Genomic DNA, 15334 nt, shown 5'->3' with positions numbered 1-15334 from the left:
AACTGTGTTTACTGACTGGGTTGTGACTTTGGCCCCAGCATGTTGCTCATGTCTGCACAGATGAGCACAAACAAACCTGAGCTTGTCTGCCTATGCAAAGATGAAGTTGAATGTGAGCCAGACACCTCTTAGCATGGAGTCAGAGCAGAAGCAACTTCATGCCAGGCTCTCTACAGCTCAGCTCACACCCATGGAAGTACCTTCTGTAGCTGAGATGGTGGTTACATCCCTGTTGTGCATCTTGTCTACCCCTTGGAAAGTCCTTGCTGTGCAGATTCCCTGCATACAGTCGTTTGTCATTAAACCCCATCAAAGTGTAAGCAGGTGTTTGAGATTTGCAGGTTTCTGGGCTCATCTCTTGGGAGGTTCATGGGCAGCAGGAACAGGTGCCACATGGACTCAGCTCTTCAGGATAGCTTTCAGGGCTCAGGTGCCAAGTGAGCATGCTCTCCTGGAACATATTCTTTCTCCACAGTAAAATGTGGTATCTTAAGAGAATTAACGTTTAGTAGGCGAGAAGAACACAGCCTTTGGATTTAAGATCTTCCAAAGAAGGTGAAAAAGCCAGCAATAGTTTTGGGTCAGCACAGTTGTTTCAGACAGATACTTCTTCACAGGGACCCTTAATGCATGGATCAGCTTCAGCCAGGTGGGTATGGATTTGGATTCTAGCTAAAGAAGAAAAGAAAAACAAACTCTATACTGTAGTAGTGGTAAGAACATCCCAAAGCTAGGGAAAGACCTTATTGAGATGGAAGGTATGCAGTGAGCCTTGTGGAGGTATGTACCCTGCCTTGGTGTCTGACTTCATCTTCCGAATTGGACTTAACCAACGTCCAAAAGTACAGTGTGGGCTGCTGCTGAAGGAGTGAGCTGGTGACAAAAGGGAAGGCTCAGGCTCCGGGGCTCACAGGGAGATTCCTCAGGAAGTACTGTGCCTCAGAAAATGCCAGTTGTCTGAGGAAGACCAATTTTGTGGGAAAAGGTTGGTTTTGATTAATTTTGGTTGCTGAAAAATATTGGACAAAAATGTTTTGAAAACTGTTTGACCTTTTCTAAATGGCAAACTTTCAATGTTTTTAGGTCCAACTGCTGCTTCATTTTGATAGCTAGTGTTAATTGAAGGTTAAAAAAAATGTTGGAACTGAACTGAAATTCCTGAAAATGAATAGAAACAGAATGTTCTCTTCCTCTTTTCCTCCCCCAGTGTTCTTATTTCTGGGGAAATGGTGAGATTTTTTTGACTTTTTAATTTCCCTGAACTGGGATATTTAAAACCACACAAATTGTTGTAGGAGGGTATCCCTCCCAGCTTGCTATCCATGTTCTCCAATGCAGTTGCTAGTATTAAAATGATTTTTATTTAATTTTGTGATGGAGCTACAAGTATTTTTCAGACAAGCCAAAGGGAGAGTCTCCAGCTCTGCAGAGGGACCCAAGTGCAGGCTGTCCCTGCAGCTCTTGTCTGCCCAGCACTGTCTCTTGGGTTCCTGGCAAGTCTTGTATTGCCCTGTCTGAAAGGAAAGAGTGTGAGCAGTGTGCTGAGATTTGTGCTGTGGCTAAGTGACAAACACAGTGTGTTTGCTAAACAAACACACTGAGGAAGCATGAAATGCCCACTTTAAATGCACCACAGCTAAAAGAAGACAGTTTTGTGTACAAGTCAGGAGCTGAGCTCATGTCTAAACGTGGAATAGAAGGTAAACAGGAGTGTGCAGCAGGGGATGTCTTAAAAGCCTCACCAAGCAAATACTGCTTACTGGTCCAGAACTACAGACAACAGGAATGTCATCTGGCTGAAATGTCTGAAGCAAAAGCCTGTGCATGGGTGACATTTGCACTTATCAGACATCTTGCAGTATGGTGAAGGAAATAGGCTGGAGAGAGCAGGAGGACCTGAAGCTGCAAGCTTCATCCCCTTTAACTCTGCACTGGAGTGAAAATGCACTTTCCCCTCTCCTTTCTTAAATGGAAAGGATTAATATAAGATGTCATGTGGGGTGAGATGGGAACCAGGCTATGCTGTCCCCCCAGTCATCCAGAGTCTGTTGCCATGTTTCTGACCAATGCAAAGCCAAATGGATCTGGCTGATTCCTCTTAGCTTTGCTGGCTTTGTCAGGGCCATCAGGTAACAAGTCACATCACCACAGGTGAGCAGTGATTTCTGGCTTCTATGGGTTACTGTACTGGCTTGTTGGCTGAGGTATATTGTTTTTCCTTTTGTAGTGATGCGAGACAGTTTTATCTTGTGTCTTGGAGACTTCTCAGTTGGAAAAAGTTTGCAGCTTAACAGTCTTCATATCACGTGGGTGCCAGTTTGGTTTTTAGCTTCCCCTTCCAGGGATATTCACCAAGTGAAAAAGTGCATCACGTCTGAGCTCATTGAGCTTGCAGAAAGAGTCTAGTGCGCCAGTAAGTGGCATGGGTTTACAAGTTCCAAAATCAAGTTCCAGGGAAATTTCTGAAAACTGATGTGTAGTAATGGTAAAAAATAAATTCCTAATGCCAAGGGCGCTCCTAAAGGTCCCCACAAGAAGGCAGCACGGGTAAGATGCTGTCCGCAGGCAGAGTTTGGAGTCTGATGTATGGGGAGGTTTAATGTCCCTATAAGCAACAAATACTGATTTCAGGTGACTGGCAGTATTAGTTTTATCATAATCATTGTTCTATTTCTGTAATGTGTAGCATTTGAAAATCCCTGTCAAGTTGATTTGCCCCCCAGAAGGGCTCCTGTAGGACAGCCAGTAATAGGACCTGCATCCCTTCCCTGTTCTCTAATAGCAAAACCCTTTCTTCTTCATTTCCCTGTTGGTAGCAACAGAAATGCTAAATATGAAAAGGTTGTGATGTAAGCAAGCAACTTTAAGCAGGATATTTAAAAACAAAAACCTCAGGCAAATCTGAAGGATTTTTAAGATTTTTTTTACTTGCTTGGGTGTAATTATGCTGGGAGAACAAATGGATACAAATAAAGAGAACCTGAGATGGAAAAATCAGAGCACATAATTTCTGGGAGAGATACAAAGCTAAGTTCACTGTGTTATATATTGTCTGTATTCAGTGCAATAATTCTAATGATTGTGAAGCCACTTTCCTTTAATCCACCTAATGCTTCTAACACATGGCTCTAGTAAGCTGCTGTTGTTGAAATACTTCTTGCATCTTACTATTTATTTCTGCACAAGGTCTGCTTTCTAAAAGGCATCTTGCAGGTGTTCTTATTTTGGGTTTCCATGTACTTTGTGCCTTGGCAGCCATTCACTGTCTGAATGCTCCTCTTGCTGAATATTTGCTCTTTGAAGCAGAATATATGTGATGCTGTGTTCCACAGGTGCATTTTTGTGTGCTTCAACATCACCTTGAGCTGAGAGGGTAAAACCGTTTCTTACATGAGTAACCTGTGTTCCTTTGATGAATTGGATGCAAGGCTTGGACCAAGAACTTAAAATTCTTTCCCACTCTGCTGGTTTTCCCTAATACTTGATGTTGCTTTCATTTCTACTTTTTGTTCTAAATATATAAAATGTATTTTAAAAATTATTGTTGTGGGTACTTACCACAAGAAGGTAGGGTTGGGCTATGTCTGAACAGAAAGATCTTTCTTTTTTTCAGGGTGTCATTCTCCCTTTCACCTTGCAAGCCCTGTGTCCAGGCCCTATATATTTAAAAAGGAAAAACAAAAACCAGCCAACCAACCAAAACCCTAGCCTGATTTTGCCAGAAGTTGGACATCTGGATTCCAGCCTGCACCACAGGAGTTGGCAAGATGCACAATCCATCCTGCAGGCTGCTGCTTCCCACTGCCATCACACATGGCCTGCTTCTGCACAGGGGGCAGGCTGTGGTGTGCCTTGCCATGCTTCTGAAAGGTGAGCAGTTGTGGGGAATACTTAGAAAACATCCTCAGCCAAGCTGGCTGATGGCATGGTTCTGAATTGTTCTGCTGCTGGCCTCTCAAGGGCTGTAGTGTGTCCATCAATTTGCAGCATGTTTTTCTGCTCTGAGCATTGGCTTGAAGAACTGGAAACTGCTTTTCTTCAATTATTGTGCCCAGGACCTTCCTGTTACCATCAAAAAGGGATAGCAGCTTGGCTTCTGAGCAACTCAAAGGGGCTTATAAGGGGCCCTTCAAATCACTTCAAAACATTTTACAGGATTTTATACCTGTAGCATTTTTGCTTTTGTTTTGGATTCAAAGAAACCCTCAGACTTAAAGATGAAAAACCTACTTGCCAATCCAGTCTTGTATCAGCTCATCAAGTTCCATCAAAACTACTTAGTTGCATCCGTGTTCACTTTGAGCTGCTGTGCTGAGTGGTCAGAAAATCTTGTCAAGGGTTTCAGTTAGCTACTAGAGTTAAAAGTTGAGGAGCTATTCAGATTTGGAAATTACACAGTTTTTTGCTTTGTGGATTTTTTGAGGGCTTTTTTTTGTGCGTGTTTTGGTTTTTTGAGAGTACTGCAGAATTTGAGCTGCAACTTCAAAGGCTGGGGTTTGTGTATGTGTAAAATAAACTGGACAATCACAGATCTGTAATCTAACCTATTTCTTTGCATTTTCATATTCCCTAAATATACTTACACTCAAGAAAAATAGTAGCATTTTTGTGAACACACAACTCTTGGAGCTATATCTTGGCTTTTCTATCATTAATGCTCTCTATTATTTTCCACAGATGTAACTGCATATGAGATTTCCATAGACAAATAATCTCTTTTCTGGGGCTTTGGAAAGCAACAGGGAAAGCCAAACCAATCCCATCCCTCTGTCGAGGTTTGCTTTGAAGAATGATTGCTTTGTGGTTTCTCTAGGGCACAGCTTCAAGTTTGGAAGCAAAGGCAAAGGGAGCAGCTTCTGGCCAGTGATTTCCCTTGCCAGCGGGGCGTGTGGCTTAGGGTTTACAGCTCCAGTGCCCAGAACTCTCCCTGCAAGCCACCAACAAATCAATTAATGGGAAGGGCTTGGAGCTATCCTCAGGTTGCCTTTTCATGTAAAACTCAGCTTCTGGAGTCACCTTACACACCCAGCCTTCTAAAATGGAACCATATAAGTCCCAAAGTACATGGGCTTTGGGCATTTTACCCTTCTCTGCCTCTTGCAAAATGCATCAAGAGTGTGACCTGCCTAATGAAGTTACTAATTACTGCTAGCTTAGTACTGGCAATGCTGCAAATGGTGCTTGCCAGGAGTGTGGCAGCAGTACCTGGCAGAGCAGCAGTTCCTGAGAGAACTTGCTTGTTTGGTTTCTTGAAGCAGCTTCCTTTGAAATACTGTGTCCAAAATTTGGGAAGAGGAGAAAGCTGCCTCCTGTAGCTGTGCTTGGAGATCCTCCTGACTGTCTTGCACTGGGACACGTGGGCTTTCAGGAGTCCTTGAGAAATGTCTGTTCTCTCACGCAATGAGAAGTAAGAGCCATCCAGGACCATGGGCTTTAACAAGTCCTGTCTGTGTTTGGAAGTTGATTTTGGGTACTCCCGTGTGTGTGTGAAACCAGGATGTGGCACTTTGATTGTTACAAGGCAGGAAGAGCTGCAGCTTCACCCGAGCAGTGAAGGTAGTTCATGAACCAATACCAGAGAGTCCAAAAGGCCTCCCAGATATCAAGGAATATTGCATTCTGGCTGCCTAAAGCTGTCTCTGGCAGGGCAGACCTTTCTGGTTAAGAAGAGCTGATGTTTCAATCTGACGAAAGTTCCACTGCTGTGTAGGCTGCAGACAGGTCTGTGGCAGGCTTGCTCCTCACCATTAAAGCCTCTGTCTGTGCTGTGTCAGGCCAGGAGCTGAAACGTAGCACGTGGGGTAAACCTGCATCTCCAATTCTGCACAACTGAGCAGGTGAGCCTTGAACTTTCCCTGCCCCTACCTGCACTCTGAATAGGAAACTACCCCAAGTCTGTTGGCAGCTCTGCCTTGAGTAGGAAAGCAGAGGTCCCAAACACCATGGTACCAGGAAGCACAGGGGTTTATTTAAGTAACTGAGTTTTTACAAAGCTGCTGCCTGCAGGGGAAGGAATTCTCCAGCCTCAGATGAGAACAGAGCCTGAGGCTGCTGAAGTGCAGTGCCAGAGAGGTGTGAGAGCTGGGGACTGAGGTGGGAACACACCCTATCTGCATGTGGCTTTGCCAGAGCCCAAAGGGGTGTGGGTCTGTTACCTGCCAGCAGTGCTGGAGTCTTCTGTGACATCTCTGTGTGCCCTCCTGCACTCCTGTGCACTCCTGTGAGAGGATTTTTGGGAAGGGGTGCCCTGGTGCAGACATCACAGCTTCCCTCCTTTGTAATCTGCCCTGCACTGGTGTCAGCTTCAGCTCAAAACTTGTCACCTAGGATTTTGCCTCTGTGTGTCCTTTCTAACCTGGCCTTGCAATAGAAAATGGTGGGTTCCCTACAGAAAAACTGTGCAAGATAAAGGTGGTATTTACTTTGTCATCTCTTCTCTACTGCCTCTTTACTATCCTGCCCCCATTTGAGGCCAAATCACACATTTAAAAACTGTTAGGTCACGGTATTGATACAAATTGATTTGTATAACTATTTTAAAATCCTGGTGCTTTTAAAAGGGTTATCTGAAGCACGGGTTAAGGGGATTGAAAACATAGCAGTGATAATTGTAATGGGAAGCAAAGGAAGTTCTCTCACAGATTAATTACAGCAAGAATAAAGGCAACCCTCCTATCAAAGCCCTCCTCAGGGCTCTGGTGGGGCCTGGTACCTCTCCCTCTTCCCTGTCTGAATTTGCAGCATCACTCCTGTGTACTACTTGACAGTCCTCTGCCTGAAGCTGGCTACCTGCCCTTGGGCTGTCTGTGCCTTCTCTGCAAGCTGTGGTCATTGGGTTTGTGTGTCCTGGGTGAAACCAAGGCTACAGTGGAGATTTCTGAAAAGTTTCCAAGGCCTGGGCACTGCTGTGCTTTGCTGCAGCCTTTGTACCTGGGGGCTGTAGTGATGGAAGAAGAGATGCATGAGAAGAAAGCAAAGGATGGGAAGCAAGAAAGGTTCATGTGCTGGTACAGCAGGCAGACACGGGGAGGGGAAGCAGAGGGAAAGGGTTTGCAGATGCAGCTCTTTCTTCTGTGGTCTTATCTACCCCCCTGGCAGCAGCAGCAGCGCTGAAACATGGCACTTTGGGAACTGGCCCAAAGCTTTAATGAAGGCAGGCGCGTTCCTGGCTCTAGGAGGGGGGCCCTGTGTCTCTGAAGGCTATCAGCTTGCTCTGAGGGGACCCATCATCACCCGGCCCTGTGCTGGATAAGAGCTTTTGAAGTCTGCTGTTTGATATGCGTCACTGCTTCCGTCACACAGCACAAGACCTTTTTTTCTCTCCCTGCTGCAGTTTCACCCACCTGGTATCGCAACCAGAGATGAAACAGAGCTGAAGATGTGTCTTGAAATAACTGGAGTTTGGGGAATGTGGTTTCCTGGAGAGAGCAATTAGCACCTTGAGAAGGTCTTTGCAAGAGTGGAGATGAATGTCTCCCTCCCATGCACAAACTGAGCTTTATTTTATTTAGGCATCTCCCTGATGGTCACAGCTCTTCTGTTGTCACCTGGCTGCTGGGCTCTGCTTTCTGTGGCTCCTGTGGCCTCGGCTCCTTGCCTGTGGTGGGGACTCTCCCCTGGCAGTCATGGGCAGATATGTGGGCTCTGAGGAGGTCACAGCATGGTGCCTGGGTGTATCTCTGGAGCTCCCGCAGCCCCCACAATGGTAATATTGCCAACTCCAGTAAGGGATTTATTGTTTAAGGTCAGACTTTTGTCATGAATGCCTAGTAAAGACATATAGAAACCCATTTGGAATTTCAGGAGTGTTGTTAAATGTTTGGAGACCTTGTTTCTCTACCAGCTGCAGGAGGCTACTCAAAACTTGTACCCAGAAACAAGAAGCATGTAGCTGATAGTTTAGCTTTCCTCTGAAAGGCCATGGCTCCTGCTAGTGGAGTAGTAAGAGCCGAGTAGTAGTGTAGTATGTGAATGTGCAGGGTGGGATGACCTAGCTTGTGGGTCAGGATGTATGAGCAGGTGGTGTCCTGGTGAAAGCAGCGTGCTTGCAGAGTTAATGTTTGACAGTGCTGTGTGTCAGGTGACCTCCCCAGTGTAGAAGTCAAGTCATGCATGGAGTTAACCAAAGGAAGAAGTCATATGAAGGGGTGGGGTGAGGTACCAACAGGCAAAGCAAACAAATGATGAATGAGAGTTAAAAAAAACACTTGAGGTTATAACGAGATGGGAAACTCTTCTGAGAAGCTCCAATCTCTGGCTGTCTTGCTCTTTCTAAGTGAAAGAACTGCGAGAACAACAAATGGTGCAAGATAATAAATAATATAACATGTTCACCTTGGATCTTGCTATTTCTGCTGTGAAAGCGAACAGTATTTCACATGACTGCTGAGAAGCAAAAGCTAATTAGAGAACTGTTACTTAATTGGCCTAGGTTCATTTTTATCTAATAGTCAACAGCACACGAACAAGTCTGGAAAGAAAAGCTGTGGAGGGATGGAAGTGACTTGACCAAGATTATAATAAACCCAGACTTGAAATCAGCCCTTGTAATTCCCACCAGAAGGAGCCTGCCCAGCTGACAAAAAAAAAAAAATTAAAAAAAAAATATATAAATTGCTTGTGTTGCTGGCAGAGTTCCTCAGCTCAGAGCACAGTACAGATCCCTTGTTTTACAGAAATAATTTCTGTAAAGCTTGTCTTGGAGCTTATATACCTACATGAGCAGTGACTTGCAGGGCAGTGAAACAAATCAAACTGGTGCATAAGAAAAGAGTCTGGATGGTCAAATTCCAGTGAGAGGATGGCACTGAGTTGCTGAAGTGTGTTCTTGTTCATTGTGAGAGTGGGTGTGAACCTGCCCTTGGAGAGAATTTAGGTGCTGTAGTTGCAGTACATTGAGAGGGGCTAAGGACAGTCTTCTGTAATTGTTGGTACCTCAGCTTGACACCACACATCTGCAGATTTCTTCCCCAGCTTTCCTGTTTTGGGAAGCTCAGCCTCTGAAACATGCAGTCCTTGCATGCCATTGATGCTTAAACTGCAACAGGGATGTCGTTCCTGAGCAGCACCCCAGCTCTGTAGAACAGAGGCAAGGTAAAAAGATCTGGTTTGATGCTTTAATAACAACTGTGTGTGTAAATGAAGTGAGGGACCTAACTTAGCCCTGTTACTCCTTTTTAAGGGATGATACTGGCAAGATAAGCTGGTGTAAGGAATGCCCCTGGCAATTCTCCCTGCCCTTTGGAAGCTGCCTCCTACTTAAAAGTAGGGAAGCTCAAGAGACACAGCTTAGGAAGAAACCAGACTTTGTCAGCTGAAGAGGAACGCAGTTCAGTGTCGTGTCCTGGGGTCTTCTGGTTTACTTAGAACAGTGATGGGGGCACCAGCATGTTGAACAGCCTGGGGCCTATTCCTGACTTTGATCTCTCTCATGTCTTTGCAGTTGATACCCATGTTTCCTGAAGTCTGGCATACTGTAAATCACCCCAGCCAGGAGCTGATCTGTGGTGTCTACAGCCTGAGAAAAGGTGCCCACGTGGCTTCCCACGCAGCTAGAGCAGTGTGTATTTGCAAAGGTGTTCTTTGGGCCAAGGCATGAGTGGCTCCTTGTCTGTGTCCTACAAGGTTATCTGTAATTGACTGATACCTGACACAGTCTCTTGGGGTTCCCATTCATCATTCACCCTCTTGCACATGGCTGATCCCTCTAGAGCAGACATTGCTTTCCCAGGGAGGAAAATTTGGGGTCAGTACATCTTGTCATGAATGTCTGGGAGATTCTTTGCACATTTCCTGGGCTGATAGCTTAGCTCCTTTGACATGCTTTTGCCCAAGATTTAAGAGACAAAAATACAGTGTTTGTTATAAATGATAGCCCCTGTCCTCTTCAGTCCATATCACTTCCCAGTCTGACATGGTCAGGTTATCAAATTAGTGCTTTTAGAGGCTGAATTCATTTTATTTGTGACCAGGCAGTCCTGAAGACACAAGCTGCCAAGTATCTGTCAATAATCAACCAGAGGATATCTTATATTTTTTTTTCCCTTGGCTAAACACATTGTAAGGGCTAACACACCATGAATAATAGATCGTCATAAAAAAGAACACATCCCCTGTAAATCTGTCCCAGCTGTTAGTTACTAGGCTGAATTTATGACAGCAATATATAATCAACTGTTTTCAAGAAGAGGGCTACAAAAACACTGTGCTGCAAGTTGTAGGTCTAGCAAGAGATCTCTGCTTTGTGGCCTACAGTCCATCTGGAAATGGAGAAACACGAGAGGGGATGTGGGCAGAGACTCAGGGGCTTTGGTTTTGTTGTTAATTGGCAGCTGTGCTGTTGTGCTGACCTGAGACAAATGATGGGAAAGGGATTTGCAATCTCCATGTTTTCTGCAGTGTCTGTCTAGTGAAAGCAATGCTTGAGAATCACAGAATCACAAAGTTATTGAGACTGGAAAAGACCTCTAAGCTTATCAAGTCTGATTCTGCTCTCACTAGCCTCCATCTGTTGTTTTTCAGAGTTTTTTTCCCTACATATTATTAGATGTAAATAACTCAAGTGCTGTGATGGCTGAGATGTTAACTGCTGTACTTACGCCTGGGCATCTGCCCCTGCATTCAGAGAACTTAAAGTCCCATTGATTTCCACTTAAATTTGCACTTGAGCTCAGTTTTCTGGCCATCTCTGTGGTGTCAGGCCTCATCCTGTTGGCTGCTGGAGCTCCTCTCCAAACTTTTTTCATGCTGCCTGTTTCAGGGGGTCTGGCAAATCATAGGTTGGTACTTTTCTATCCTCAAAATACCTCTCGTAAAAAGCACAGTTTCAATAAATTAACAGAACTTGTCTTTTGTATTCTGGTGTTTGAGACTCTAGGGTTCTTTTTTTAAGTGATCCTCTGTGCTGTAATGATGGCAGCTATTTTTGTGGAACAACATGGCTCCATTAGCTACAGCTCTGAGATACAATTAGTGCTGCAGAAGTCCTGGCAAAAGACTAAGCATCAGAAATTGTTTCATTCAAAAAAGTTTGCATGGAAAAGTGATCACGTTACATCATGGTAGCATTATATGTTAGGACTTAGGCTGAAAAGTGTTTCTTCATATTGCTAATGAACTTGGAGCAAGTGTCTGAAATGCCTCTTCAGAGTCTTAAGCTTAGTGGAATCCAGTATTACAGGAAGTCATCAAGGTGATTTCTGCATCCAAGCAACTCTACTGATACAAATAACATGGAAGTTCAGATAAGGGTAATCAAATTGTATGCCTCAGGTTGTAAGATGGTATCTCCAGGGGTTGGGAAAGCATGCTCCCAGAGCTTGCAACTGGGCTTGGCAGGCAGCCAGCCCTCACCATTGATTTGTCTGTCAAACTATTAAGGGAAGAAAAGTTCCATTCAACATTAATAACAGTAATGAAACCCCCTGCTCTGCTTTTTGTTTTCTTAAAAACATTGTGTCTTGGAGGTGATCAAGGTTATAAATGCAAGCTATTTGTCTGAACTTTCTATTCTTAGTCCTTCAATGCTTTTAAAATCTCTTGAGATGGGTTAGGCATCCTAAAAGTGCAATTTCTGTGGGCATACTAGTCTTGAAGCTTTGATTCAGGCTTGTGGTTTTATGGGAGAGGATTTTTCCTGCCAGAGTGCTCTGGCCAGTGTGGTATTTGCCTAACAATGAAGATATATTAATACCATGCCCTGGAGAAATGATTGCTGAAACAAACTGTCAGGCCAGCATAAGACCTCCTGTCATCTGAGAGGATCTGGGCAAAATCTACAGCCACCAAATAGCAGATTTATATGCAGTGCTGCTGCAGCTGCAGTAAATCTATTGTCAGCTGGAACATGCCAAAGGCAAAGCTTTCCAGGCATGCTGCAAGAAAGGCTTTCAGTGTGGCAGTGCAGCTTTCTCTCATCCCAGGTGAGCATCAGGAGATGTAGATATACTCAGAACTTAAAAAGAATTTGGTGGGGGCAAGTGAACCAAAATATCTTATTGGACTGGGATGCAGCTAGGAGATGGGTTTGTTACCAGATTTATTCCTGGTTTGCTTGATTGGATTTTGGGTGTTGTGTTTCTTTTCCCCTCCAGATGTGTTGTGCAGTATGTTTGCTTCTTCAACGTTGCGCTTAGCTTTTTACACAGAGGTAAAGGATTGAATATTGTTTCAGAATGTGGTTAAAAAATGGCCATTCCTCCCTTTTCTGTCTCTAACAGCTTGCTTACAACCTAGTTAGCTAGAACATGCTGTAGTGCTGTTGTAGACCTCTGCACTGTGGCCTTCAGTTGTACTTCACTTTTTAACTTGAACATGCAGATCCCACTCCCCTCCAGCACAGGCTGTGGGCAGCAATTTCAAGGGGAGGGGGAGAGCCACATCTCCCCTCATGCAGCAGAGCTGAACTACACGGGCTGTGAGATTTGAGCCTCTTGGCTTCATGGCTTTGTTTTTTATTGCTGGCTTCATGATTCACTGGTTCTGATCAAACCAATTTCCAGCAATAAAAGGCAGGAAGCAAAAATAAATGTGTTTGTGTTTATAATATGATAAGAGAAGGAAGCAATGACCCTTGGCTCAGAGGAGGGTGAGCCAATCCTATTGCAAAAAAGTTGGCTCATCCTTTTATGCAGCATCACACCACCAGGAACTCGGGGGAGAAGAGGTATAAGAGAAAGTGTAGAAGGAAGAGAAAAGAATGAGTGAGCATAAGACCCGATTCAGGCAAGTGTGAGCACCACTCCCTGGGTGTCCATCTGACACAGTCACATCTGCAAACAGGAGGATGTCCCACACCCAAACTAGCACAGGTGGGCAGTGGATCTCAGTGTGTGTGGCTCTACCTGGGCCTCCTGGGCTTTCATCAGTGGCCTGGGCTACCAAACACACCCACAACCTGGTATCTGGCTCCCTGATCAGGACAGGCAGTATGTTAGTATTGGGGGTGGGGGGGATGACAGGCCTGTTCCTTTGCATCTTCAGTGCATTTCTGTGAATCTTTAGCTCTCCCTTAGGAGAGGTCTGTATGGATTGTAGCCTGTGAGGTACCTGACAATTTCTCAGCACCTCTACCTTGCGTTTTTGGGGCTAAGACAGCTCTGCAGCAGCAGTGCAGCTGTCACGTGTTCATTTCCCTAATGGGCCTAAGCCTTCAGAAAGCAGGCAGTGAAGGTAAATGTGAAAATTGGGTTGCTGTTGCCCTCTGTTCTTCATTGTGCCTGTTTCATCTCTCTGTTGAAGGTATCCTCAGCTGAAAAGATGAACTGGCCAGCCTTGGATACTGTCTTCACCTCTGGGTGGCTCATGGGAGCTGGTTTTCCCAGGTGTAAAGCCTTTGCCAATAGTTCATAGGTCCAGGGCAGCTCTTGGAGCTGGGGCTGCTCCCATTTACACTGGGGGTTCCACGTAGTCACTCGCTTTTCTTGTCCCTCTGCATGACAAGCTATCACCAGACATCTTATCAACATGAGCACTGCCTTGAAGAGAGCTAATTTGTGTGATAAGGCCTTATTGCTCATTTCTCAATCTGTACCAGCACTCCTTGCTCACAAATAAGATTATGGTGATCAAAAACCTGCAGGACAGTCACCTTGGATAGTGTTATACTCCTGTAAATGGCATATGTGACATAAATCTTTATCAGGATGTCATTTAACAGGGAAAGAAGCTGTTGTACTTCTACAAGCATATACCAAGTATTTAACATTTTTATTATGTGGAGTTTATTATTTTAATGAATCACCATGATTATGCAGCTGCACTGTTCAGCAATAAAGAGTGGGCCATTGCCTGGCTCAGTTCATTGTCCCTGGGTGACATCTCAGTGGTGCTTGGAACCAAGCTGCTAAAGCAGCCCTGCTGTTACTGTCTCCTGCAGAAGGGACTGAGCTGGATGGGAAGAGCTGAGAGGTTGTCCTGATAAGTCTCAGAACTTTAACTGTGCCTGGTTTATTTTTATGAACAAACCAAATCTCTCATTCTTTAAAAACAAGTGGTTTAATTAAGCAATCTATTTATTGTGAGATGTGTATCTAAAATGAAGGCCATTCCTCCAGCATCTTCTGCTTTGCTAATGAAAAGCACATCTACAATAAATTACCTGCCTTGGGAGAAATGTTATATCTCCTTAGATTTTTTTGTTTGATAAGGAGGATGCCCTTAAACCTGACTTGACCTGATCTTGTGGTATTAATTTTTTCCACCTGCAAAATGTCTTGGATAAGGCTGATGCAAACAAAAAGAGGGGAAAAAAAGAAGAAAGTTAATTTCTCAGTTGTTGTTAACTGGCAAAAACCTTAAAAGGACAATATATCTAATATCTGTTCACAGTAGCAAGTTACTTGTTTGGGGCCATAGTAACCTGGCACAGGTATGTTTGCCAGCTGCTCTACTCTTTGCTGTGGATTTGGGGTTTTCAGCAGTGGAGCAGATGACCTGGGAAGGGGTAATGTTGGTATCACTGGAGGTTCTCAAGGAAGGGATTAGTCAGACATCTGTCTGGAAAGATGCAGCTGCAATTGATCTCTCCTCAGGCGAGGAAGTGGGTGAGACTGAGGATGAGAGCCATTCCTGTGCTCTTGTTCCAAGGATCTGGCTCACCATCTGCTATTTACCAGGTCAGGGAATGGCAAACAGTGACATGACTGGTTGGAAAGTCCCATCAGCTGGTTTTACATGTGGGGATGGTAAAAGAAGATGGGGATGCTGACAGGCTGATCGTGTCTGTGATGGCACATTGTGGAGATTGCTTCTCCTTACCCCTTCATCCATGTGTGAGGCTTCTGAAGGAGCTTTACAGTCACTGTTGGATGGATGGTGTGAGCAGTGCACCTCTTGCAGACTGTACCCTGGGTCCTGTTGCCTCTTGTTCCCTTCGTAAGAATGGAAGCATGGCAATACCAAACCAGGTGAGAGACCCATCTAGTCCTATATGGGCTCTTGACAGTGACTGCAGTGCATAATGCTGTGATACTTCCTTCTGGAGTGTGCTCTTCTGCTCTCCAGTGAAGATGTCCCTTATGCTTAATAGCTTCTGATGAGCTTTTCTGTTAATTTGTCAAACTGTTTTCTGAACCCTCAGTAAGCTTTTGCTACCCTTGGCATCTGTTGGCAATTAGTGGGTTTATAGGTTGCGGTTGAAGCCATCTGTGATTACTTCTTGTCCTGGTGCTGGCTCCCATTCTGAAAGCTTTAATCAGCTGTGTTTTCTGGCAAAGTCTGTGCTCTTGAACCTCCTCATAGGCAGCTTTCCCTCCTTCTCCTTCTGTGTTAGAGAAAGGTGAAGTCCACAATGTCAGCTGGCAGAGTGTTGTGTTTGAGAGCAGGAGTACAAGTT

This window comes from Heliangelus exortis, chromosome 12 (genome assembly GCF_036169615.1).
Source record: "Heliangelus exortis chromosome 12, bHelExo1.hap1, whole genome shotgun sequence".
In the NCBI taxonomy this organism is placed as follows: Eukaryota; Metazoa; Chordata; class Aves; order Apodiformes; family Trochilidae; genus Heliangelus; species Heliangelus exortis.
This window is presented reverse-complemented; position numbering follows the sequence as displayed.